The sequence below is a fragment of the Anas acuta genome, chromosome 5 (genome assembly GCF_963932015.1).
Source record: "Anas acuta chromosome 5, bAnaAcu1.1, whole genome shotgun sequence".
In the NCBI taxonomy this organism is placed as follows: Eukaryota; Metazoa; Chordata; class Aves; order Anseriformes; family Anatidae; genus Anas; species Anas acuta.
The window spans coordinates 42,230,635-42,257,847 of NC_088983.1; the positions used below are offsets into that span (position 1 = coordinate 42,230,635).

A 27,213-nucleotide genomic window follows, 5' to 3' on the forward strand; every position below is an offset into this window, starting at 1 on the left:
TTAAATGGGTTCAGTCTCAATACCATTGTGTGTACGACCAATTGTGCCCAATGATGTTTTATATAGACTGTTTTATAGACTGATTTTTTTTATAGACAGACTTCCAAAAAAAGTTGTACTATTTGTCATAGGCAGTAAACACATGTAACAAAGATACTATTCTTATGAACTGTAACTAATATCTGCGGAACCAACCAAGCAAGTACATGATTTTAATTTATTTATTTATTTGTGTATTTAAAGAAAACACAAATAATAATTGTTTTCATGAAGACCTTTTTTAATATTTCATGAAAGGGTTGGTGGATGCTTGTGCCAGGTCTTTCAAAAGTTACAGCTATGTCATACTCTCAGCAGGCACTCGCAATATATTCCCTCTTTATCTGCAATTTGTCTCAAATGAAGAACCCTAACAGCACTGTTTATTTATTTATTTATTTTTAATGAATGTGGAATACAGTGCAACAACATTTTATTTTCTCACAATTTTGATTTATTGATTTTTCCCAATATCAAGCATACAGTCTGTAAGTGGAGAATAAAGATACAGAAACAGAGAGAAAGAAAAAAGTTGTACATTTGGAGAAATACTCATTTCAACACGTCTTAAGTTTCAGTTTCAATCTTCCTGAAAGTTTGAATGTTGGGCACTCAGAAGAAACAAAACAGATGGATGTTTATGTATTTTGGCAACCATCAGAACTTGAAAAATGCTTAGAAATGTTTTTAAGTGAAATAACAAAATTAATATAGGATTCTTGTTAATTTTTATCTTTTTATACCTTTCTACAACAATATGGCTAGAAAAACTTGATATTCATATATGAACAAAGGTGGCCACTTCCCCTCAGAATTCACTTTTATTTCTCTATCCTAATTATAACAATTAATGACCTTAGCATTATTATTTATTATATTATATATTACTATTGTATAATTGTAGCATATAATGACCTTAGCCAAATGAAAAACTCAACTTTAATAATTTTAGCAGATGAGGCTAAATTAGAGTTGATAGAATTTATTCTATAAACTTTGAACCCTGGAATTTCACCCTTGCTTTATTTATTATTATTATTATTACATATATATATAACATATGTTATATATAACATATATATGTTATATATATATAACATATAATAATATGTTATATATATTATATATAATGTAAATTGTAATGTATACATTATATATATATATTATTAATAATATATATGGGAAGACTGCTTAACTTTCTGAGGTGTACATTCTCTCAGCTTGCTGTCCAGGAGTTAGTTGAAATATGAATCTGTACCCTATATAAAGTCTCTCTACTAATTGTTAATAATAATAAAGATTATTTCCTATCTTTTTCTTGATATCAGTTCCCATAATATAGTTATCTTCAAGGAAAGTGCTCATACACTAAAAAATACAGAAAAAGATATCATACTTCCCCTTGTAATGAGCTCCAATAATCCTTGTCTGGACACCTCCTCACTGTGCTGTGATTTGATATCCAGATGATGATGTGCCCACTCCAGTTTAAAATCACAACATCTCTTTTTCTTACACTCACATACTCACTCTCTGTCTTTCTTACAAACATATTAGAGTGAACACACACAGCTTTTAAAGGTGACAATTCTTCTTCCCAGCATACAAAATTTGCACTGTTTTTGATTTGATGCTCTATTACATCTAGAACCCCAAATTCTGTAAGAATCTAATTTCTGAACAAGATTATGAATTAATCTATGTAATGAAATTTATCCTTCTTAAATTCAGTGCTTAGTATTTTGCATATTTTCATTTAAGGCAATGAATTTTCTGAATGCAAATCAGAATATTTTAATCAATCATACGTTGTAAGGAAAAAAAAAAAAAAAGAAAGTGACAAATCCAGTCTCAACATTTTCAGAAGGCAGAATGTTCAAAACCCATAGTGAAAATTTTCCAAATATTAAAATATTCTCAAAAATTTACAGCACTTCTGTGCTCTGAATAAACATTTTATTTTCTATTCCAAATATCTTTAGCTCCTCTCTGGCGACTAGGAAAAAAAATCATGGCAACTGGGATAAAGTTTTATTTTGAAGTCAAAGACATGAAATAAACACTTTGAATACAATTGTTTACCAGTTTTCAAAAGTAAAAAGGCATCTCATATGTACTTTGCTTTGGAAAATTGGGCCAAGGATCATATTTCAGAGATCCAATAGCTTATAATTCTATTCCTGATGTTCTATGTTCTATGCCTAATTGGACTGAGTTACATTAGCATAAGCATGATGCTTCATGATTAATGTATAAGTCACAGCACGGAGCCCTGAAGAATTTCATCCACAGTTCCTTCTCCCCACCCCTACGAATGCAAATAACCAGTGTGCCTAAATGGCAGTCCATTACATTTGTAAATATGACTATGCATCAAAAGTCAAAGTGTATAAACTTTGGTATAGAGTCTAACTGTCTTACAAACCATTTTTATCTTCAAATTATAATAACAATAAAATGTTAGATCTTACAAAGCCCCTGGTATTTATACTTCCTGTGATTCACTGCAGATTTTTTATTGTTCTTCTGCTTGATTTGTTTTCTTTGTTTTCATGTTAAAATTGAGCATTAAATCTATGACTTTATTCTCAAAATTGAAGCAGCTTACATTAAAAAATGAAGACTTTGTTAAATTAATAACCTAAAAATTACTTTTGCTCTATTACTCTTGGGGTAATGTTAACCTAGAGTGAACAAAAACTTGCTGTTCAAAAAGAGCAACATGTTTATAATTCAATAACACATCCGCTCACAGCCAAATAAGAAAACTCCTGAAAATGTTAGCAAATGTTTGATGAATAACAGCCAGAGGATGCCACAGCAATGGTGCCAGAAAAAACTAAGTCCAATCTTTGACTGTTAAACAGTACAGACATCTTGAGAGACTACAAGCTGATACATGTTCCTTTTACTGCAATTCCTTGCAGTAACATGATGACTGATCTTATGGGATCTTCCAGTCAAGCTTAATTTATTTTAGTCACAAAGACAAAAATTCTACTGCTATTATTTAAAGACTTCTTCCTAATGCCACACAGAGCACACACTTACTGGTTTATTTTGATATATTAACATTATCATTATCTCGGCCTAGCAGAGAAAGCTATCAAAAAATATTATTAGCAACATCTCAATATTTATGGGGTTAAATCCATGACAGGTTTTCTTTGCTCTTTTCAATTCTTTGCTCTTAAAGTTAAATCCCTTTTTAGCAAACATTATCCGAAGATTCTATAAGTAACATTGAAAGTCTGTTTTATTTTATTTTTTCTAATCAGTAAGGCATAAAAACATATGACAAAGGTTACATTGTAATACATCTTCAGATTATACAATAAAGTAGATCTCAATCTTGATAACACTGATGTCTAGCAAACACTGACTGAACTGACTTTGCCATGCATTATAACAATAGAAGAGGCAGCCTACATTTTTCCACTTTGAGTTTTGAGATAAAATTTCCCACAGCATGTAATGGGACATTAATGGCAAAACTGATAGGGTTGTGACATCAGGCAAATATGAAAAATTAATGTGTAATTACCTGGGTATTATGTTTTAGTTTTCCCATATTCACTGACAGTTTATTGTTTTAGTATCTACATTAAGTTAAAGTTACACCATTTTAAGGGTGATGTTAGAGATTTCACTTTTTCAACAAACTTCTAAGTAAATGGGAAATTCGATCCCAACAACAGGTTCAAATGACACATTTTTTTTCCGTAAGATCACTGAAAGTAATCTCTAGAATGATTTCTACTCCCTTTGTTATAGGAGTCCATTTTTCTCAAGTCTCTATAGAGAATGCAGTCAAAAACATAGTATATTCACAGGAATTATTATGTGACACATAATAAGAAAAGATTACGGAAAATATTAAGACATTTTAAAGCCATTTGATACAGATCAATCAATATAAATATATTCAGTACCTATGTCAGGATTCAGTATAGAAAACATAAAGAGATAAATGTTTCAAGTTTATTTGTAAAACATGTTCACACTTTACACTCAGAAATGTTTCAGCAGCAAACAAAATCTTACCTATTTTCCTATTATTACTTTAAAAATAAATAATAGTAGAATTTGAAGCATGGGTGGGTTATCTGTCAATCTATTCCCCTAATTTCAATAATATACACCAGAAATACTTGGAACTGTAAGTAGCTTTCCAGAATTATATACATCTCTAAGAACATGGCAACCTATGTATTAGAAAATAAAAAGAACCAAGTAACTGAAGGCCCTTGTATTAGATATGTGTTCTCATATGATTTTTAAATGATTTTCTCAGTAGAAAAAAATGTTATTACGCCCTTAAGTCAGGTTTATAGAAGCTTCAACTATGTTGATTTTGAGAATGTAGATACTTTGATATTTTGTAGTATATTTGAAATATATCATAATTTTCTGCTGTTGGCTCACCACAGGTTCTCAGTTGTTTCTCTTACTGCCTCAACAGGATTTTTTCTACTACTGCTTGGCCAGCTATGCAGCCAGGGTCCATGAATCTCATGTGTCTCCTTTTGTCAGTTTAGTATGGTACTGGGGCTAAATTAAACAAACATCGGTCACTCTACTATATACCATATACTATATATCACATCTAAAAATATGTACAAATAAAATATTCTTTTGCAGCCAGAGGAAGAGAACTGTTCATAAAATTGAATCCTGGGAATTAGTCATGTTCACACAGACACTAAGTTTCAGTTAAAATTATCTGAACAGATAATTCACCACTAAGAAGTAGTAGAGAATAGCTTCCTTATCCACACACCTGCTCAAATTAGTTAGGGAGCAATTAAACTGCATTCAGCACTGCTTAGACAGGAATCTGTCAAGGAATTACTATAATTCTATCCAAGATGTTCTTTAAAAAATAAATAAGTGATCGAAATGTAATACTTTCTTCCAAGGAACCTAACTCAGGGATTTACATCTAGCCAGAGTTTTTCCTTATGTGTCTCATACATCTCCTATGTAAGCTAACTGGTGATTGTATTTATACCTCACAGCGATTAAAGAAAGCAACTCAAAGAAAAGTTGATGTAACCTACAAGTGGGCATACTGTACAGAGTTCTTTTTTCTCACTGGCTGTGGACCACAGGGCCTTAAAATTATGCCTGGGCAAGTTTAGATTTATTGTAAACCTAATGTGCCATTGTTGGAACCTATATGACTTCACTCAAATTAAATTGAAGTGGATGTTTTCTTCATGTATCCTTCTTTTTTTCATTTCAGATGGCTATATTTTACTGGATAGGGTCATGAGCTAACATATCATGTCAAACAACTGTAATCCAGATTTTTATTGCTTTTCAAGTTTGTTAACCTTCTAATTGGAAAAACTAGGGAAAATGAAACTATTTTGTTTACTCCACCAACGTTTTCATCCTGTACTCTATTAAAGTTCTAAATGTGTCACTGCACCCATGCACATTTTATGTTTCTGACAAAGAAACTCTAGGCTCTTTCAGGAAAAATAAATAAATATATAATTAAATAAATAAAAAGCATTGTCTTATGCACTTGTCTGATATTCCAGAAAAATAAATTAATAAATATATAATATTAAAATAAAATAAAATAAAATAAAATAATAAAAATTTTCCATTATGAGTGGAAATATTCTGGTGACCTTTTGGCTGCCTTCTGTCTTCTTTTCCATGACAGTCTTTATGGCCAGTAAGAAACAAAACGTTCCCCTAGAATATGAAGCAAACAGAAGCATCAGGAAAAAACATATAATACAAGAAAGATTTTTTATATGACTGGTATTTTTTTTATGAAACTGAAATTCCTAGGAATTCTTGGAGATTCCATTCTTCCTCTCAATTCCTTGAACAACCCCATTTCACATCCACCCTAACCCTCCCCCATGAAACCCCACAAAAAAAATAGAAATATAAGTATTATGCAAACTGTGCTCTGCTTTGAGTGAAGCCCCACTAGCTGTCTGCAATTGTTTGATTTAGTAACTACTGAGTCTACCAGAAGCAGAAACAAACACATAGCTCGTTTCTCACTTTCCCAAAATTTCTCTACTTTCCAGATACATCCAAAAGACATAGGTAGATGTTGTATATGTGTCACTATAAAACTGCACAATGTATAGTTCACTTTCCCATGCTAGTTACCAGGTTTAAATCAATCCAAACAGCTATATTTATGTTATTTCATCACATATTGAATATTCATCGTCAGTATTTTCAGCACAAAGCAGGTTGTCATGTTTACTTATTTATGTCTGTATTCTCTTCTACATGACTGTCTGATTGATAGGCACTGAAAAAGCCTATGTCTTTTGAATACACATAGGATTTATTCCTGAGACAGGTGATATTTCTTCTCCATTTGAATATACCTGTTGTCAGCAGTCAGGATTTCACAGGAAGAGATAATCCCAAAGATAGCTTAGACCAGACCACAGAGCGGTCTGAAGATGCAGTTCTAATTCCTGAAAGATCTCAGTGAGCCTTTGAATTGAGCAGAAATGTGATTGCAGGCTTTGATTGTTAAGACAGACAGTTCTGCTTGGAACAAACTGTATTACGTAATGAACAGTGCTTCATGCCTACACAGAGACAGCTAAAGCAAGATACCTAACAAACAAATAATTAGCAAAACAATTATATTATATAAAGCAAATTGTATTCAAAACAATTGTATTATAACACCTAAACACAAACTTAGTGAAAGAGGACAATCTTCTCACCTAATAATCATAAAGAAGATTTCCATGCACAGCCATGTTTCATGGTATCCAGAATAGCAAGGACTGCAAGGCAATCTGATGCTGAGATTTTGGAGACAATACTTAAGGAAATTGTCCAGTTAGGAAGAAGGAAAATACTTCAAAATCCATCCTAGAAGTTTCATTCTTTTAAAAGAAACACTTAGGAATGCAAAGAACAGTGCATATTAATAATTATTTATATGACTTTATAGCTGAAAATTAATCTTTATAGAAGTAATCTATGTACACCATGAAGTAAGTTGAAATTTATTAAGGAGTAAATTATTAAAAAAAATATTTTTGTATTAATATGACTACCCTTTGTTTTATATAGTTATATTACTGGTTTAAGAACTGACAGTTTTTAGTGATGAAAGATTAAGACAGTCTTTTGAGTTTGCTTTTTTAACAGTAAACTTTGGAGGATTGTTAAGATGGTAGCAAAGCTCTTTTAAACCTCCGAGTTCTTGGTCACATCTTACCTTTTCTAGTTTCTTGGCATTAGAATGGGTTCTTCTTTTCTGCACTCTACTTATGCTTAAGCACCTTTGCATGGGAAAGGAATGCAAGAATAGGTTAACAATAGTTTTGAAGTAAATATGTTTACGGGTAAAGATAAAAAACAATAAAAATGTAAAACAATTCTAGCTCAAAAAATGTTTCAGCAACATCAGTATAAATTAAGCATGAGTTTCATCTCATTACTGTGAAGGTAGCTGAAGCATTCTAAGTTGGAGGACATGATACAATGGATGTTGCCATGTAATGCTCTGAAGTTCATGTACAGTAAAACATGCAACATGGGGAATGAAAGCAGTGTGTTAGACCTGCGTGCAGTTGCAGGGCTGCAATCTTGTTGGGATCATGGAGACATGGTGGGATGGCTCCCATGACAGGAGTGTTGTCATAGGGAGATACAAGTTCTTTAGAAAAGACAAACAGAGGGGGAGTTGCCCCTTATGTGAGAACTGCTGGGATATATGGAGCTCTGCCTGGGGATGGATGATGAGCCAGCTGAGAGCTTATGTATGAGGGCTAAAGAGAACACATGTAAGGGTGGTATTGTAGTGGGTATCTTCTGCAGATCACCTGACCAGGAAGAACAAACAGGCAAGAAGGCCATCTACACACAGATAGGAGTATGTTCACAGGCCCTGATCTTCACAGGGAACTTCAACTAACCTCCTATCTGCTGGCTGGATAACACAACAAGGCATAAGCAATGCTTCTGTTGAGGTTCCTGGAGTGTGTCAATGACAAATTCATCACTCAAATGGTAGAGGAGCCACTGAGGAGAGGTGTTTTGCTGAATCTCATGCTCACCAACGAGACATTCATTGAGGATGTGAAAGTAAAAGGAAACCTTGGCTGAAGTGCCCATGGGGTGGTGGAGTTCAGGATCCTGAGGGGAGGAATGAGTCTAAAAAGCAAGCTCAAAACACCGGATTTCAGGAAGTAAGATTTTAACATCTTCATGTATCTGCTTGGAAGAGTTTTAGTTGATAAGGCCCTGGAGGAAAGAGAGACCTAAAAATGATGGTTAAGATTTAAGGATCACCACATCTAAACTCAAGAGAGGTCCATCCTGATGAATATAAAGTCAAGAAATACTAGGGAAAATGTGGAGAAAAAAATATGGCAGAAGAGGACTTGGGGGTCCTGGTGGGTGCCAAGTTGAACATGAGCCAACAATGAGTCCTCTCAACAAATAAGGTTGATAGTATCAAGGGCTGCATTAGGAATAAAGTTGCTGGCAGGTCAAGGGAGGTGATCCTTCTCCTGTGCTCAGCACTGGTGAGACCACACGTGGAGTATTGCATCCAGTTCTGTGATCCTATAAGAGAGAGATGGAGCTACTGGAGAAAATCCACTGAGGGTCACTAAAATAATTAAGGGTCTAGAGCACCTCATATGAGGAAAGGTTGAGAGATCTGGCACTGGTTAGCCTGGAGAAGAGAAGGTTTAGGGGTGAAATGTACAAAATACCTGAATGGAGGGTGCAAAAAGGAGAGAACCAGGCTCCTTTCTGTGGTGTCCAGTGACAGCTCAAGAGGCAAAGGGCACAAACTGGAACACAGGAAGGTTCTGTCTGAACATCAAGAAACACTTTTTTACTGTGCAGGTGACTGAGCCCTGGCACAGGTGCCTGGAGAGGCTGAGGAGTCTCCCTCCTTGGAGATCTTCAAAAGGTGCCTAGACATCATCCTTGGCAATGGGACCATGCTTGATCAAGGGAGGGGGACAAAGTGACCTCCAGAGATCCCTTCCAACCTCAAACAACCTGTGAACACAGGGAATATGCCACACTTTATTTCTTTCTGCAAAGCATACACAGATCAGTGATAAGTTGTACATTCTTGTGTAAGGTTTAACTGAAGTGAATGGGCTAAATCAATTTTCTTTGGCCCTGAATCACTGAAGAGTTAAATTATGTGCACTTCACTTCTGAACTCAAATTTCTTTCAGTCAAATAGAAAGACTGTATGTGTGAAAAACACTTAAATTATGTATTTGAATCAATGTTAAGATTTAATGATGTAAATGTTAAGTGCAAAATTATGCATGGTAAAAGAATAGTGTCAATGAATTGAAATGATCATTTGTTATAGCATAGTCAACAACCAGTGCATTTGAACCTTATGAGTCTTATAATATTCCAATTATACCTTAAAAAGGCCATCTGAAACTGAGAGGACAAGCTGACTTTTCTGAGGACATAATGTAAAATTCATATGAAATGATTCATATGAAACTAGCCCTCAGACTTTACTGCAATTAGTATTTTAATGCTAGGAATGAATGAGCTGGTTGCGTTCGCCATCCCTGAGAATGTTAGGGTTACTCAAATATTTCTATATTCTGCACCAAACAGCTTTCTATTTAATGTTATCATAAAGAGCTCATGTGTATCAGAAACTCGAATAACTTGTTCTATACATAATGTGTGAGTATGGAACATGTTACAGGAATAAACTTGTCAATGTGAAAAATATAATTATTCCCATCTCCTAAATCTGAAATGGCCAGTATTAGGTATTTGGTGGAGTAGAATTATCAGAGGCAAGACTGGTTCTGTAGTGTACCCAGAAGTATACTTTCCAGCTTCTACTATAACACCTAATCACTTATAAAACTTTCTGAAATGTTGTCATTCACAATATTTTGTACTAATGATTTCTGTGTTTTAGACAAGCATTTCATGAAAAGTACCTTTAGTTTGCATTGGGCTAGAGCCTGATCATTCTATCTAATGTCTGTAGCTGTTGCAATTAAGAGAAAGACTGAGTAATCTAATGCAACTCCAATCTCTGGCTAAAGATCAAAGACTCATTAAAACATAGATTACTTGATTACTTCAGGGAGGAGCAAAATACCTCTCGCCTTTTTTTTTTTTTTTTTTGAGGAACATACAACACTCTTGAAGGCCATTCAATAGATCAAGTTTGTTGATCTTGTGTTTAATTACTTGGTAAGGAAAGCCAAGGACAGAAGCATCTGAGCACATCCGTGTGCATGAGTTTTAATTGTGTCATATGGCTAGGTTCTTCCTTATAAACAAAGAGAGAAAAATATGTTCTAAAGTTGAAGAACTCTCGACTATTTACTGAGTTCCTGACTTTAAAAACAAAAAGAGAACTGAGCGTCTCTGCGTCTCTTTACAAAGATGGCTTTGAGGACTTATAGAATCTGTTTTCCAAGACTGAGACTACTTCTCAAAAAGCCTACTACTTCCAGTAAATAAGAGGGAAAAATATTTTTTTATGGTATTAATTAGCCTATAGTATGGAGGCTACTAACAGGAAATTAATGTAACCAGCTCTTCTGTGTTGCAAAAGAATGGGAGAATGGGCTAAAGTAGAACTACTGTTTGTAAATAGACAGTGATACTGTGTGATGTTTTGCAAAGATTAAATATGATCTGGAAATAAAACTCTAGGCTAGATGGTACAATTAAATAAATCAAGTCAGTCTGTTACCATAATCCTGACATAACTCACGTACTATGCAACAAACAGTTGCAGGGTTATTAGTTGCAGAGTAGTTATTTGTTAATATTCTCTTTTTAACAGTGTTACTAACAAAGAAATTCACTAAAGGTGTTGCTAGTTGATTTTTAAAGATTGTCAAAATAAATGTATTGAAGTTTTAGAAAGCTTCTGTCCAAACTTTTCATAATGAAAAATTTTCCATGTTAAAATTTGATTTCTGCCACAGAAGTTCACATTTGTTTTAGTGAATTCTGAATAAAATATTTTATTTTGGGACAATTAAATTTGACTTGACATTTTGATTTGTAAAAATTAAATTTAAAAAGTTTCAGGTTTTCTATATTTGTTTGGGCCTGCTTTAGCAGGCTTATAGGCAGAGGCTTCGAGTTGTTTTAGTTTGTATGGCTCATAGTTCTCATTTATTGGGATCAATCACTGACTCATCTTTATCTCCCATAAGATTCTTTGTTTTCCCCTCTAGTTGAATGCATAACTAAAACACCTAGAGTAGACTATACTGTGACAGAGTTAGCTTACCCAGCATAATAGTGTGTGTGTAGTTATAATAAATTCCTATGTTATTCAGATTTGTACCAAACTGAGAGGATAGCAAGTATCCAAAAGCCATCTGATGAATAAAATAGAAACATTATAATAATATAATTCATATCCATGAACTTTCCCACTATTGATATGGCATTACTGTTTTTATACATCCTCTCTCTCTTTACTGGATTTTTTTTTAAAGCTTTTTCCTAGATAATGACACCTCTGATGGAACCATGACAGTCACTGAGACAAAGCAGCTGAACAGCCAGAAACACCAATTAAATAGCTGTTACTGCTACACACATCAGTTTACATGCATGCACCCTTCTGTACAGTATATCTAGTTCGTTGGCCCACAAGTCATTTGATTGCAATATGTTAACAAATATGGATATAAAAAGTAATCTTAGTATGTTAATAAGAGGACTGTCTTATAAACTTCCAATGCAGGAAGAAAGTTTGTTACTTAGTTTGTTCTAATTCAAGCTGAAAGGAAGATTTGAAATAATTATTTCCTTGGGGAAAAAAAAGACTCTGTATCACAATACCTATAGGATATCTATTTTATTTAAGGAAGATGAAAAACTTCATAGATCAGTTGTCCTTAATTATGAAAAATCCCCTAAAGGTTCAGTTTCTAGGAAGGTAGGATTTTTGCAGTTCTTGCAGAATTGGGTAAGCAAATTTGCAGTAGTGTAGAAAGTTTTGTATAAGATGCAGCAAAGACATGAAGAAAAAAAATAAAGGGAGAAAGGAGGAGAAGCAGGGACGTTTCTCCAATTTATCTACTTCAGGCTGACCAGGGATTTAAAAGCAGATTTCTGACATCACTGAAAATTGACAGGTTTTAGGCAGAATTATACCTTGGTTTCTCCTCTGCTTTATATTTGGTCCCTATACCAAATATAATATAGTGCACCCTTCAGGACTAGGATCAGATTGTTCAGGTGTAAGAGCATTAAGAACACTTCATTTGAGAAAAATACTTGGGCTTTAGGCAGTTCTACAAGCCTAGCATCCAGGTGAGCTTGCACTGCCAGCAGTCCCAGGCATCACTTGACTGTTCGAAGATGACAGGACTGTCTTAGTAATGGAGGTGCCCATATAATGTCATACAACAAGCATATAAAAGAGTTATCTTTTCTAAAACTCAGATTAACATCTTAACAGGCTTTCTACTTGTGGTTCTTTACCTGCTTTTTTATTATTATTTTTTTTTTTTTTTAATCGATAGATTTTTGGTCACTGCATTAAAAGAAATGTTGTGGCAATATCCTAGGAGAACATCATCAACAACAAAGATGTAAAATCTGTATTCAGTGCAAGAGAAAGAGGGACCACAGACCACACAGATGTAGAGAATGATAGCCAGAGTGGAGAGAAGGGATGCTATAATAACAAACATAATTATATTCTATAAAACCCTGCCAAGAAACAGCTCTGAAAATGGGGGATACTTGAATTATCCCCCCAAACAAGTGAAGTACAAAGTACTATAACAGTGTTTGAGAGTCAAACACAGAAATGTTTAACAGGAAAGGCCATTATATACTTGTGGAAGTTGAAATGGCCAAAAAATAGCTATCTTAACATTACATTAAATAACATAGAAAGAAATTTCTTACCCTTCACTCACACTCAGCAAATATTGCTCCTAATAAAGGAGAGAGAGACATGGAAAAGGCAAACATGTCAAGTCTGCATAATTGTAACGTTTCCCAGATCCAGCAGGAAGAGAGAGAAAGGGCAAGGATTTTTGATAAGTTTTACTACTGTTAAATCTGTTCTTCAGTACCAGTGCTTAGATGATTGTAATTTAGTGATTTGGTCACCATCAGCTATGAGGATTTCACTGAGCTTGATAATTGGATATTTATATACATTTTGAGTGCTGCACCAAAGCCAGCCCTCCAGCCTTCGTTCAGTGAGCCTTCATGTACTGCCCTGGGTCCTGTGCTTATGAGCCATATGTGCCTTTGTTTTGCATGGTGACTTAATCTGTAAGGTGCCCCTGAGACATCCATGTGGTTATTTGGCAGCTTGATTATGAAGTAGATCATGGCGAGCTATTTTCAATGCTTGTATCAATTGTGAAGCAGAAATAAACATAGTGATTACAAAAGACAAATATTTGTTTTATTGCCCAAGTGAAGGTGAAATTGGGGACAATAGCGGACTAGCTTTTCACATTTGGAAGCTCTAACAGAGACTTAAGCATTTGTGTGTCCATTTGTAAAAATTATCTTGGCTATTTGTGCCACAGCCCTGTAGCTGCCAGAGTCTGCATGCTCTTTATGCTAGGAAGAGTGCCAACTTGCCTATATATGCTAGATAATCAAAGGCAGTGAACATATTTATGGTAATGGCCAGGGAAAAGGTGTTTTCTTTTATTTGCTGTTAATATTGAAAAGCAACAAGAAATGAAATACATACACTGCCACAAACATGAGAAGGATGGTACCCTGGGAATATTATTCAGCAGCAAGCAAAAATTGTTACCAGTCTCATGCCTCTAATATTATGTGCTAATTTTCAAAGTAATGTCTTTCTCCTACCCCCCCCCCCGTAATATTATATCTTATAATAATCTATTGTTTATCTTACAATGATATTGAAACTTCCTCAATTAAAATGTCTTACTTCCACAATTAAGTCCCTGATATGACCCTTACAGTTCTGTTTTCATTATGGCATGCAAAAAGATGAGGAATTTATTTAAGATTCTGTTAGAGCTCCCTCTGTATGACTGCATTTGGATTTCTTCTCAGTCCATTAGTATTGATAGATGTATTAATAATTGTTGTTTCCCTCATGACATATTTCAGTCTCTATCTGGTCCATTTGCATTAGTCTCTTGGATTTTGATTTCCTTTTATGATAAGATCACCCGTATGGTGGACCAAGGGAAACCAGCTGATGTGATTTTTTTGGACTTCAGCAAGGCTTTTGACACGGTTTCCCATAGGATCCTACTGGACAAAATGTCCACCATACAGCTAAATAAAAATATCATACGATGGGTGAGCAATTGGCTAACGGGCAGGGCCCAAAGGGTTATGGTGAATGGGGCTGCGTCAGGCTGGCGGGCGGTCACCAGTGGGGTCCCTCAAGGCTCCATTTTAGGACCGGTACTTTTCAATATTTTTATAAACGATCTGGATGTAGGAATAGAAGGCATTTTGAGCAAGTTTGCTGATGACACCAAACTTGGAGGAGTTGTGGACTCGAATGAGGGTGGAAAGGCCTTGCAGAGGGATCTGGATAGGTTGGAGAGCTGGGCGATCGCCAACCTCATGAAGTTCAATAAGAGCAAGTGCCGGGTCCTGCACCTGGGACGGGGAAACCCTGGCTGCACGTACAGACTGGGCGATGAGACGCTGGAGAGCAGCCTGGAAGAGAGGGATCTGGGGGTCATGGTAGACAACCAGTTGAATATGAGCCGGCAGTGTGCCCTGGCAGCCAGGAGGGCCAACCGTGTCCTGGGGTGCATCAAGCACGGCATCGCTAGTAGGTCAAGGGAGGTGATTGTCCCGCTCTACTCTGCGCTGGTGCGGCCTCACCTCGAGTACTGTGTGCAGTTCTGGGCACCACAGTATAAAAAGGACATGAAACTGTTGGAGAGTGTCCAGAGGAGGGCTACGAAGATGGTGAAAGGCCTGGAGGGGAAGACGTACGAGGAACGGCTGAGGGCACTGGGCCTGTTCAGCCTGGAGAAGAGGAGGCTGAGGGGAGACCTCATCGCAGTCTACAACTTCCTCGTAAGGGGGTGTCGAGAGGCAGGTGACCTTTTCTCCATTAACACCAGCGACAGGACCCGCGGGAATGGAGTTAAGCTGAGGCAGGGGAAGTTTAGGCTGGACATCAGGAAGGGGTTCTTCACAGAGAGAGTGGTTGCACACTGGAACAGGCTCCCCAGGGAAGTGGTCACTGCACCGAGCCTGACTGAATTTAAGAAGAGATTGGACTGTGCACTTAGTCACATGGTCTGAACTTGGGTAGACCTGTGCGGTGTCAAGAGTTGGACTTGATGATCCTTAAGGGTCCCTTCCAACTCAGGATATTCTATGATTCTATGATTTCTTCTGGCCAGCAGGAAAAAAAAAAAAAAAAAGTATTGAATTTCGTATTTGATTTGAATGTATATAGTACCATAGTATATAGCACATATAAATTCTAAACATAAGCCAGCAAGATAGTTTCAAATGTGTCATGAATTAATTATGAACTGGGTAATATCTATCACAGAACATCTTCTGACCTAGAGCACTGAACATACCTTGAGTGGCTTCAGACTCTTAGCCACAGTTAAATAAAAATACCAGACTGTGAGTAAAAATGGAAAAGCAAACACAGTTGTATTTTAACCTAGGTCTTGAAGCACTTCTCACTTTATGTGCTTTGTACCCCTTTGTCTTCTTTGCTGTTGACACCAAACTTTCTTTCCTTTCTGAATAACTTATTTGCCTACTACCTGTACTGCTACTTCTACCAAAGACCTGGAAAAATATTTGCTGAAAGTATATGTGTACACTCTGCTATAACCCAGCTAAATGCTTATTTTAATCACTTCACAACATGAAATAGTCCCTGAACAAAAAAGTTTCTAAGTATATACATATATATATATAACAAAAAAAGTGTATACATATATATATATGTATATACTTAGAAACTTTTTTGTTATATATATATATATATATATATATATATATATATATATATATGGCCAGATAATAAAGCAGTAAGGAGGAAATATATGAGAAAAAAATAAATAAATAAAAAAATCACACAAGATTTATAAACAGATCTATGCTCATTTTACATTTTCAAGAAATTTAAGTTTCTTTCTCCCCAAAGGTCACATAACAACTCTTTCACACTGAGAGATATTATTAGTAGTGGTATTACTAACAGTAAACACAATAACTGAAATTATTATTAAAATCTCTGCAATAAGTCGACTAGATATTATGAAATGAATTTAATGAAATTATTATCTGGCTTAAATATAAAACTGCTTTAAAAGCACGTAAGGATTGAGGCATATGAAGGTTGCAAACAGAAGACATAGAAAAAAAAAAATAAGGACATACCATAGAAAATTTTTACTAATAGAAGTAAATCACTCAGAAGCAAAAACAAATGCATTATCTCCTCTCCACAATGATGCACTAAACAACTTGTGAAATAAATGTTTCAGAGGGAATAGCTCTGAGCAGATTCAACGTAGCCTTGCTTAATTCTGACAAGAGACAAGACACCTTGAAAAGTTAGGTACCACTAAACTTTCACAAGCTACATTCATAACTCCCTTAGAAATCCTTACCTAAATACATATCTTTGAATATTGTACACTATAAAACATTCATGAACAATCTATGCACAGCTCTATTGCTTAATTGTGATTTATCATTGGTATTATTCTCAAGTTTTGAAATCGGGCAAGCATACAGATCACCAGTAATATATAATAATGATGATGATGATAATAAAAATCCTGGTTAATTCCCCACTCTTACACATTTTGACAATTACATTTTAATCACACTTACCAAAGCAAGTTAACTACTCAAAAATTTTTGAAGTCACTAATATTTTTGTTTCTAAATATAATATTAAATATAGTATACTAAACATAATGTACAAAAATATAAAACTTGAATATGTTTTGATTTTAGACTAAGTATTCTAAAATCAGGCTCTAATGGATACATATTTCAAAAACAGTTGTTCACAAGACTCAATTTGTAGTGTTTCTGAGAATTCCAAGCCCTTGGTGCCTCTGGAAAAATATTAGAAAAAATAAATATTAGAAAAAATAAATTATTTTTTCACATGGGAATCTACTGGAAACTGAAAAACAAACAAACAAATGAACAAAAAGTTGTTTGCAAAGATATGAAAAGACAGAGAACTAGCAATAACAGAGTGTCATGATTACTATACATTAACATCTTATTCCAATCCTATAAATTCCCCATCATGAATTTCAAAAGCATTTAACAATATAGACTGCTTATATAATAGTGTCATCATAGTGATATTATTTTCCTACCAAATAATCAGCTTGGTCTTCTTCTTCTTCTCTATCTTTTTCTTTTTTATTTCTTTATTTTTCCTGGTTGGACATTTATTTGTATTTTGGAAGACTATCATTTTGAAAGTGCAGCACACAAGTAAAGAGTGAAGCTTTTATTTATTTGGACAAACAAGCTTGGATTAACCCTAAATCAGAGCAATTCGCTAACAAGTTAAATGAATTTAACTTAATTTAATTAACCTGAGATAACCTTATCACTAACTTAAGATCTTCTTTTGTAAACAGGGGCCTTCCTCCACTTGGCAATGAAAACATGTAGAGATAAAACACAGTTCCAAGACAGGGATTTTAACTGCATTTTAATGGGTTTAAATTCATTATCACTCAGCAACATGAGTAAGATTTTCACAGTCTGACCCAATACAAATAAAATTTAGTTGGGAACTAAATTATAAAAAAAAAAATCACAGACAATCCCATCAGCCATATGCACATTGATGGAAATAAAATGCTGGTAAATCTCTAGACTATTTTTTTTTTTTTTGGCACATATGCAATGATTCACTAGATAGCAAAAGCCACTAGGTGGCATTTGTGATTTATTGGGTTAGAAGCAGTGGCTTAAAAAGATTTTGTCTAATCCTTGATTTCAAGAGAACAGGTCATTTAACATTCCAAGATATTTAATTCAAGAAAAACACCACATAATTGGATAAATGCACAGAATTTTCACTTATGATATATCATTTGGAAATCCAGTTTCTGAAGTTTCCATTCAAATCCTAGTAATTCTCAGGCATGTGTTCCCTGACCCTAAAGCACCAGTTTACATAAGTAATTATTTGTCTACAATTAAGCTGTAAATAATGCAATCACTCCATTCTTGTCCTGTCACTCTAGTCCCAACCACAACAAATAGGGCTAATCACATACTTATTCAAGTGTGTAATTATTCACAGTTAAACTTCTGTCACTTTCACCCTGTTTGGAAACAGTAGAACACAACCTGTAATTAGCAAACATTGCTGCAGGCACTTTCACTTGGAAATCCGCCATGGATTCAGCACCTATGTGAGCAAAGAACTAAACCCTTTGATCTAGGAGCCTGGCATAGATTCTTCCCCTTGGGCTATTCTATTATCAGCTCTCAATAAGTCAGACAGAACAATGAATTATTACTATATCAAATAAGCCTAATAAAAATCACTCATGTCCCCTTGTTAGAGACTTTTTATGCACTTCTATCATGCATATATGCATGTATATATATATCAGTGTATATACACATGACAATGAATATGTATTAATGTATCTCTGAATATCTATGACTCATTTATTTGTACGCCTCTTTTGGATTTTCATTGAAATGTCAGTAAAAATCTCGGTCTTCACAAATTAGGTGGATGAGTATAGGTCAGGAGATGTCATTTGTTTCAAATGATGTTGCCTTAGAATCTCAGACTGTGAAAAAGATTACTCTTGCTTGAAATGAAAGCTTTCAAAGCATTATATTCAACAAAACACAATCATACTAGCAGGTACAGAAACAAACAGTATGTAGGCTTGCCACTAAAAAGGCTAGTAATACAGTAAACATCTTTAAGACATTCCAGTTTGTAACACTGGTCTTACATCTAAAATTATTGTCTCATAATAAATCGAGTACATTGCATATGTAACACCGAATCATGCATACCCCCATTTCATAATGAGTCAGATTCTGTCACATGTCTTCAGTTTATGTTATTTCTTCCTGTATCCCTAAGGGTAGTAAAGAACTGCTCATACTGAACAAGAAGGCAGAATCTGTCCGAGGGAGAAGACTGGAAAATTAGAAAGAACTCATTTGCCACCTGCCCTAACATTAATTCTGGAAGCAGATAAACCAATCTTCGCCCCCCAACCCCCCCCCCCCCCCCCACCCCCCCAAATTTTTCTCTCCACAGATCATTTAGAAGAAATGCTGAGTAAAAACAAGCACAGAAAGTAATTATCATAACACTTGTTTTCACTTTATCAAAGAAAGTGGACAAATAATTCCTTCCTCCTCTTATCTCTTGTTCTGTTTCTTGCTCCCTCATTGACATGGCCATGTCTCATTTTTAACTGTTCTCATGATCTGAAGTTGTTTTACATAGTTGTTTTTCAGAGTTGGCTGACTAAAGTTTACGCAGATTGAAAATGAGTCTTCTTTGTTGGAAGACAGTCTTTGAAATTCTTCATTATATTATTCAACATATATGTTGGGCAGTATCAGAGGAGAAATAGCTGCCCATATGACATCCTGTATGTTTTGAATCCTGCAGGTAATTTTACTGCTGCATTTTAGGATGCAGAGAGAAGGGGATTAACTACATTTCAGTAGACTTTGAATGCAAGGAACAAGGACAGTCAGAAAAGCAAGCTATCAACCTACTTTTGTGACCAAGTCAGAATCATATACTATGAAAGCAGAATTGATGAAAGTTAGCTATTCCAACATACTGGCACTGGTCAATCTGGTGATCATCTGGTCAATCAAGAAAAAGGCTAAGGAAAAGGAATAGTCCTTAATGTTCTCTGGCAAACAGCTTTTAACTGGTGGGTTTCAATAAAGTGTCCGAGTATCTAATTGCCATGGAAACTGTAATACTGGATGGACTCTGTAGCACTTAGTTAGTTAGTTGCTGTTGAATTACAATGATATGAAATTGCTGTAGTCTCAAGATACTTATTGAAATAGCAGTAGCTGCCTCCCAGTATAATGATTCATTTGAACAGTCTATATCAGCCAGAACAAAATGCTCCGTAAATGTTTCCAAGATGACAGATATTCTGTTAGGGACCTATTATTTGCTGTCAATATGATGCAGGGAAAATGCAGACATGCTGGCCTTTGTTTACATTTTTAGATGCCTGCAAAGACCATGACTTTTTGCTGTTGATGATATACATATGTTGAACATTTGTTTAAACTGCCTTCCCACCACTGATAAACACAACCCTCCAGATTACATTATGCAGATGAGTTGCAAGGGAAATAGAATTTCACATTTTCCTACCTAGCAGTGCTTCCCACAGCTTTGTATTTATGACACTTAAAAAATATGTAATCCTTGGAGGAAAGTGAACGATTCATATAGTTATAACATATAATTCTTCCACAGCACCAGCAAATCTGTCAAACTGTCACTGCAAGCTGCCATCTGAGAAGCTGCCCTTCAGAGTCTTAATTTCCTTTTCCTTCCCCCGCACACCCTACTAAGATTATTTACAAGACTGGCAACCACATCTCAAATCACATCTTGTCAGATTACTCAAGATTTGTAAACTGCATGAGAAGAGTATGCTACAAAATATGCTGGTAAGGACTTGGCTATATATGGCAATGAACCTACCCAGTTTTGAGGGTAATGTATGCTTCATCTATACCCATTCATTGGGCAATCAAGAATCTGCATACACAGTAAATTAAATTCCCAGGTAAATCAGCTGTTGATCCCATTATCTTTCTACGTTATATTACATATGTCCTCATGACACCAGAAAGAATGGGAAATAAAGCACGTTAGGATTTTGGTTTTTATTATTCACTATCCTGTGTAGGAAACAGAAATATGCCTCAGCTGCATTAAGGTATCAACATTATAAAATATATACCATAAATATGCATTATATTAACTAGCTTTTTACTCTCCTTAGCCTTGTGTTTATGGAGAAAGAAGCAAAACCCTGTGTTCACATTCCATTAAGAAAGAGTTTGTTTTCTTTTTGTTCACTGAGATGCAAGTTTTTGGAACCTTGAAGCTGAAGCTTGTTTACAAATCCACATAATTTTTCTGTCTTAAAGCATGTGAAATTGAAGTGATTACATCATTATGGCTGCAATCCATCACACTGGAAACTAAATCTAAGAAAACCAGAACTCTAGGTTACAAGAAAAATGCTGAATGGCTCAACAATGTAAATTTTCTGCTTCTTCCATATCCAGAGATTTGGAGTGCCTTGTTAGAAACTGTCAAGAATTACAGAACTTCCATATATATCTAGAGGACTGTCACAATATTTGAGTTTTTTTGAGCTATAAAGTTTCCAGAATATGGGTTTGTTCTTTACAGCTGAAGCTAAGAATAGTGGATATGGTTTTAGGATTAAGGAAATAAATTATGCAATGGTATTAAGCTGAAAATTTGGAAATCCCTATCACAATTGCACTTGTTAAATAGTATTTCAAGGTGAAGTTGAAATGTTAACTCAAATTTACAACCTGTAAGATTTGTTGGTAAAGGGAGACACATACAATCTACATCCTGTCTATTCCTCTTCATTTCTTGAAAAAGTGAGACCCCTGACCATTAACTCAGTTGGAAATGGGTAAGGCAAGTGCACCCAATCTATACTTCTTTGTAATATAAGAAATTCCATAGCAAAATTTTTTTTGTTATTTTTTTTTTTCCATCAGTTTTAGGAAATAGATTGGCTAATCCTGCATTATCCATGTGAGTCCTTACATTATCTATGTGAGTCCATTTCTACAAAATCAAGTTCACCCCGTAAATTAACGTAATCACAAAGATCTCAGCATTTGGTAACATCTGGATGCTTGGCCTTTGCCCAAGCATTGCATAAGGTTTCTGGAGTTGTGACTTGAAATTTTAGGAAGTTAGTTCATCTGTGACTAAGACACTGAATCCCAGGTAACACTAAACAGAACGACTACGTAAAAAATAAGATACTGTTGCAAGGATTTCAGAAACTGCTTCAGAATCTCAAAATTTAGTCAACTGAAGGTGATCTTTAGAAGACAAAAGCTGTTGGAGAACAACAAACACAAAACCAACCAACCAAACAGAAAACAACAATGACAAAACAGACAGAAGGAAGGAGAAGATGATTCTAAAGTGATTGGAAAGTCATAAAAAATATTCTCTGAAAAGCTGGATCACATTAAGCTTCAATAGAGTAAAATTGGTTCGATTGAACTCATTTGCAAAACTCTAAACAACATGGATGGAGAGAGAAATGGAAGAGAATTTTATTGTAAGCCCAAAACCCAAGGAAAACGGCATTAAGTAAATTTATATAAACTAATAAATAGGCTTGATTTTACTCTGTCTTTTGATATCAGTGCTACTGTACATCATACTTGATATCATTATTCACACACATATATATGTATCTTGCATATATTACATGTGTATATGTATATATTATATGTGTGGATATAATATGAGAAAGTTAAACTGTAGTTAAAAATACCACCAATAAATTAAGATCATATTACATAACAGTTGCTACATAATCTGGAAAAATGATAAATGACAAAATGATCAATTTAAAAAAAGGGTGTGGGGGGGAATTTGCTTGTCTTTTATGATGTTTCTCTTAAATTATTATTAATAGTCACTTCTGAAAAAAAAAATAATATGTGTGAGAACAGAAAACAAATTCTGATGGGTATGTTTCCCATGGTACAAGACTACATGTATATATTTCCTATACCCTATTTATACGCAGTGAATGTGTCACCTCTTAAAGGTGAACAAATAAAGTACTCATCAGTTTGTTATCTTATTGTACAATTTATGACTGTTATGTAAGATTTCAGTTTTTTATTTTGATATTAAAAAAAAAAACAAAACAGTTATTCATTTAAATAGGCTCTCATGAAATGCAGAAGAAATTAAATGTTCTATCCACTTTCACACTAAAAGAATTAATTCTGATTAATGTTACTCAAATGAATACAAAAGGAATTAATCATCATTAGAAAGATACCAGAAATTGTTGTCCTGACTTTTTAAGCTTTAATGTATTGCTAGGTTGCTTGACATTAGATATGAGCCCACAGCTAAACCCCTAGATGCAAGGATTTGGGGAATGTTGGGAGGAGCCTACATCTGAAACTAGACTGGGAATTTTGCTCCCATCTCTTTTTGAAAGTGATACTTATTATGCATGCTCTTCTGAGTTCTTAATTTGGTTTGTAATTGGTTTATGTTTTCTAGTAGCTTTTAGCCACTCCCTTGAGTCAGAAAGAAGCTATATATCTGCATAAGCTTGTTTGGATATATACAAGCTTGTATGAATAAAGCATTACAATTCAGAAGTTACACAGTGGGGAAAAGAAGAGGATAGTTAGGGGAGATATGGATACTGTGTTCTCCTTTGACTTAATCTTCCTTCCATAAGTAAAATAAAAAAACTGATCAGTAATGTTTCTGACAGGATTTCCATACTGTGCTCTATGTAAATTAACTATATTCTTAAATTCTTAGCCACAGTATTTTTGCTGGAAAAGGCATGTCATACTGAGGTTTGAGTGGATCCTTTAATAGACTATTTGGCTGCAGCTGTTATTCTGCCTGTCTCATAAAGATAATTTTTCCATCTAGTTCTTCATCTAATCTAAGTTTTTGGATTCCAAGCTCCAATAAGATAGTTAATGATATGACCCCAGATTGAGAGTTTAATTTGAGCTCTTCTTAATACTTCTGTTAATGAATTAAAATTCTATTGTGAATTAGAAATCTCTAATAGAATTGCAGAATTCTATTATCATGTAATGTAATTCTATTGTAATATAAAGTTGAACAAATGAGGTAAAATTGCCACTGAAGAATGACAAAAAGGGAGTAATTGAAAAGGATAGTTGTCATATGATCATAAGAAAATTTAGGAAAATTCTCTATCATTTTCAGTAAACTGTTCCAGCCTTTTGGGAAGCAAAATGAAGAGGAGAGCAGTAATACTAGCAAAACTGAAATAACTCTGTATGATCTGACCTGTGACACTATTTTGCATTTGTATAGTCAGAATAGTGACATCATACATATGCTTTCCACACGTAGCTTTAATAAGGACCTGCTAGGCCTTGCTTACCACAAAATAGTAAGTGAGTACCGCTTTGAAATGGTCCTTTTGGTTCTAGTATCTACTTAAAACTTCTGACATTTAAGAATGTCCTAGCAACTAGATGTCTTCAACACATGATCTGCTCTGCATAACATAGTCATCATGAGAAACAGTTGAATACCGATTTGCCTGCAGCTTTGCTGAAAGGTTTATAACACTGTGAGTGGTAATCACATTAGCTGCCTTTATCACTTGCACATTAACATAATACAATTTTATAGCTTTAAGAAATATTAAACAGAAATGAAAGCAAGCAGGGCTTCACTAATGGATTTACAATATCTCTTATCCCTCCTCAGCTACAATGTCTATAATCACAGAGAACATTATTTGCACTTCTTTAGAGAGAGCTGTTCATTTCAAACACTGTGTTAGTCTGCTAAATATTTATCATCTAATCGGTTTGTTGAGAGATGCAGAAACTGCTTTGGTCATTAATCCTAATTTGAATTTATGATTTGAAATTATTATAAACTTTTTTATTTTTTTCATATGTATACATAACAGAGACACATATGCATACATGAAACCTTCTTCTTTAAGAGATTAAGAGATGGAAAAGTCTCTTTATGAGCACAGCACTGAAATTCAGTAGAAAATGAATAACTAATTTCTCTTTTTTATCTATGATTTTTTTGTAAGTATTGGAAGTTGTTTTGTTTGCCTGGGAAAATCAATAAAGTAAATAAACAACAAAATAAATATATTTCATCATCTTCTTGCCCAAATTATCTCCTTGAAGTATGGGACAAGGACACTGTAAACAAAATCAACAGTTCTTGCTCTAAAGGGAATTTGAATGACTAATGTTAAAAACATATTTTCTGTGTTTCCAGACTCTGACAGAAATATGAAAATTGAAGATAAGTACAAAAAACATTATTGGAACAATTCTCCTATATTTAATTTCTTATTCAATGTAAGCTGGTTTCTAATCCAAATGAAAATAATTATTAGTACTATCTAGACTGAAAGTGTTCTGTGCAAGTTGTTCATAAGAAGATCTGTATTTCATGTCATAGTTGTTGAATAGTGTGTATGAGGACTATCAATGTTCCCAAGCTTTCATTTATAATTGTATTCAAGCTCTTATTCAATAAAGATCTGATCCACTGCCCATTAACACTGATGAAAACACAGAAGGAATCTAGAGTCTGCTATAATTCTCTTATCTCCTACCATCCTCAGAACAGTATTGCTTTTTTGGAGCATGGAATGCAGTTGTAGTCACAAGCCCTAAGTAATAAGGTCAAATGTTGAGAGATTGACTCCAAATTTGGAACCAGGGTCTGACACTGGAAGAGTTACCTACATTGAAACTTCATGCTAGATACCCTTAGAAGTCAGTGAGTTTTGCATGAGACATAGGAGCAGGAATGGCTTCAAAGCTCTTGAATAATTAAGTGATTTTTTTCCCCTCTTCATTAGCAAATATTTTACTGCAGCTGGCTTCTATGAAACAGATAATAATCATGCTTTTTAAATGTTTATTCTTTGGCCTATATATTTCGCTGTTCCATGTTGCTTTTTTATACGAGAATCATCACTTGCATTTTTGCAGTTAAAAAAAAAAAAAAAAAGATATTTTGTGGAGTTACACTAAGGAAGAAAGAAAGAAATTATATCATTACTTCACCAAACTGTTCATGATAATAGTGTTACTTAACGTAACTTGTGTAGGAGAATTGTCACCCAGGAATAGGCCACACAAGAGTATATTTATCAGTAAGCTGATACACCAACCAAATTTGTGGCTGTCTCAAAGGGTGAATCTGTATTTCCAAAGAAATCATACAAAAGACAGAGATGAGTTAACAGCCCCACTTGAATGGTATTCAAAGATGTCAGATGAACTTTAAGGTTTCTCTTAAGCTTTAAACATCTCTCAAGTATGGGGCTGGTTTTTTATTTCACTCTGTCCATGGTTGGTTGGAATTTTTCAGTAAGCTATTTTCACTTTCCATTCTCTTTCTACCTTTGGTGTTTGTTTATTAAGGTGAGAGAAAAGTCCCTGTGTTGAAAAAGTCTCCTAAGAATGGAGCAAGGTTAATATAAAAATATCCTCATCTTTTCTTCAGGTGAACCAGTGGAGCTACACTCTGCTGTTTTGGAGGTTTTGTTTTTGATTTTTTGATTTATTTTATTTTGTGTGTGTGTGTTTCCAGTATGTATTTAACATTGTTGTGTTTAAAGAAAACATACGGTCTCCAGTCTAAAATTAAATGTAAGAATAAGCCTCAATTTATAGCGGGTTCCTGTTCAGATTCTGACAGCATCAAAAGTGTGTTGCAGTTTCCCTGTGCCTCAGCTTATCTAGGTAGGATATAGAAATGAAGGATTGTTAAACTTGCATCTTGGGGATGTACAGAGTCTTATCTTGAGTGTATAGGCAACAGATGCACCAGAAGTAAGCATTATTATCAGAATTAAAACAAATCTACTATCTAATTAGATGCAAAGTGTATAGGGAAATCTTCAGTTCAGTGATTCTGGAGAAAAAAGGATACATTCTTTGAAGAACTTCTGCCTGGACTTTGCAGGAAAATGGGTGGTTATGTTTTGTAACTTCCAGAACCTACTTTCTAGCACCAGAAATCAGCAACTGAAAGCTGTGACTCATTGCACACAATGACGCTGATCTGCTATAACAGACTGCCTGCTCCCCTTTGTTCTCTGAAGGGGAGACATGGTGTGGCACTGAAGAGTTTTGAGGGTTAATGAAACTTAAAAACAATTTGGACATTAAAAGGAATCTTCATGTAACAGATTTCATTCATCTGTGCAACACAGTATGCTTTGATTTAGGCAATCAAGATTTTCTTTATATTTAATTGTGTACACTATTTTTCATTCAGTCAATGAGTTGTCAGCTTTTCATGTATTTTTTAAAGTCTCATGAGTAGATGATCTGAAGTGCTGTTAATTATCAATTAAATTTTCTCAGAGTGGATTGTAAAAAGTT

At 34.6% G+C, this 27,213-nt stretch overlaps 1 long non-coding RNA gene across 1 annotated transcript; it reads right to left on the minus strand.

The window, feature by feature from the left end:
* Positions 1 to 455: 455 nt before the first annotated feature.
* LOC137857637 (uncharacterized) lies at positions 456 to 19,234 on the minus strand. The gene is made up of 4 exons (XR_011097200.1): positions 17,373 to 19,234; positions 7,262 to 7,325; positions 6,759 to 6,938; positions 456 to 5,748 (listed from the first exon to the last, which is right to left on the minus strand). It is a non-coding gene; the product is annotated as an uncharacterized lncRNA (long non-coding RNA).
* Positions 19,235 to 27,213: the final 7,979 nt, after the last annotated feature.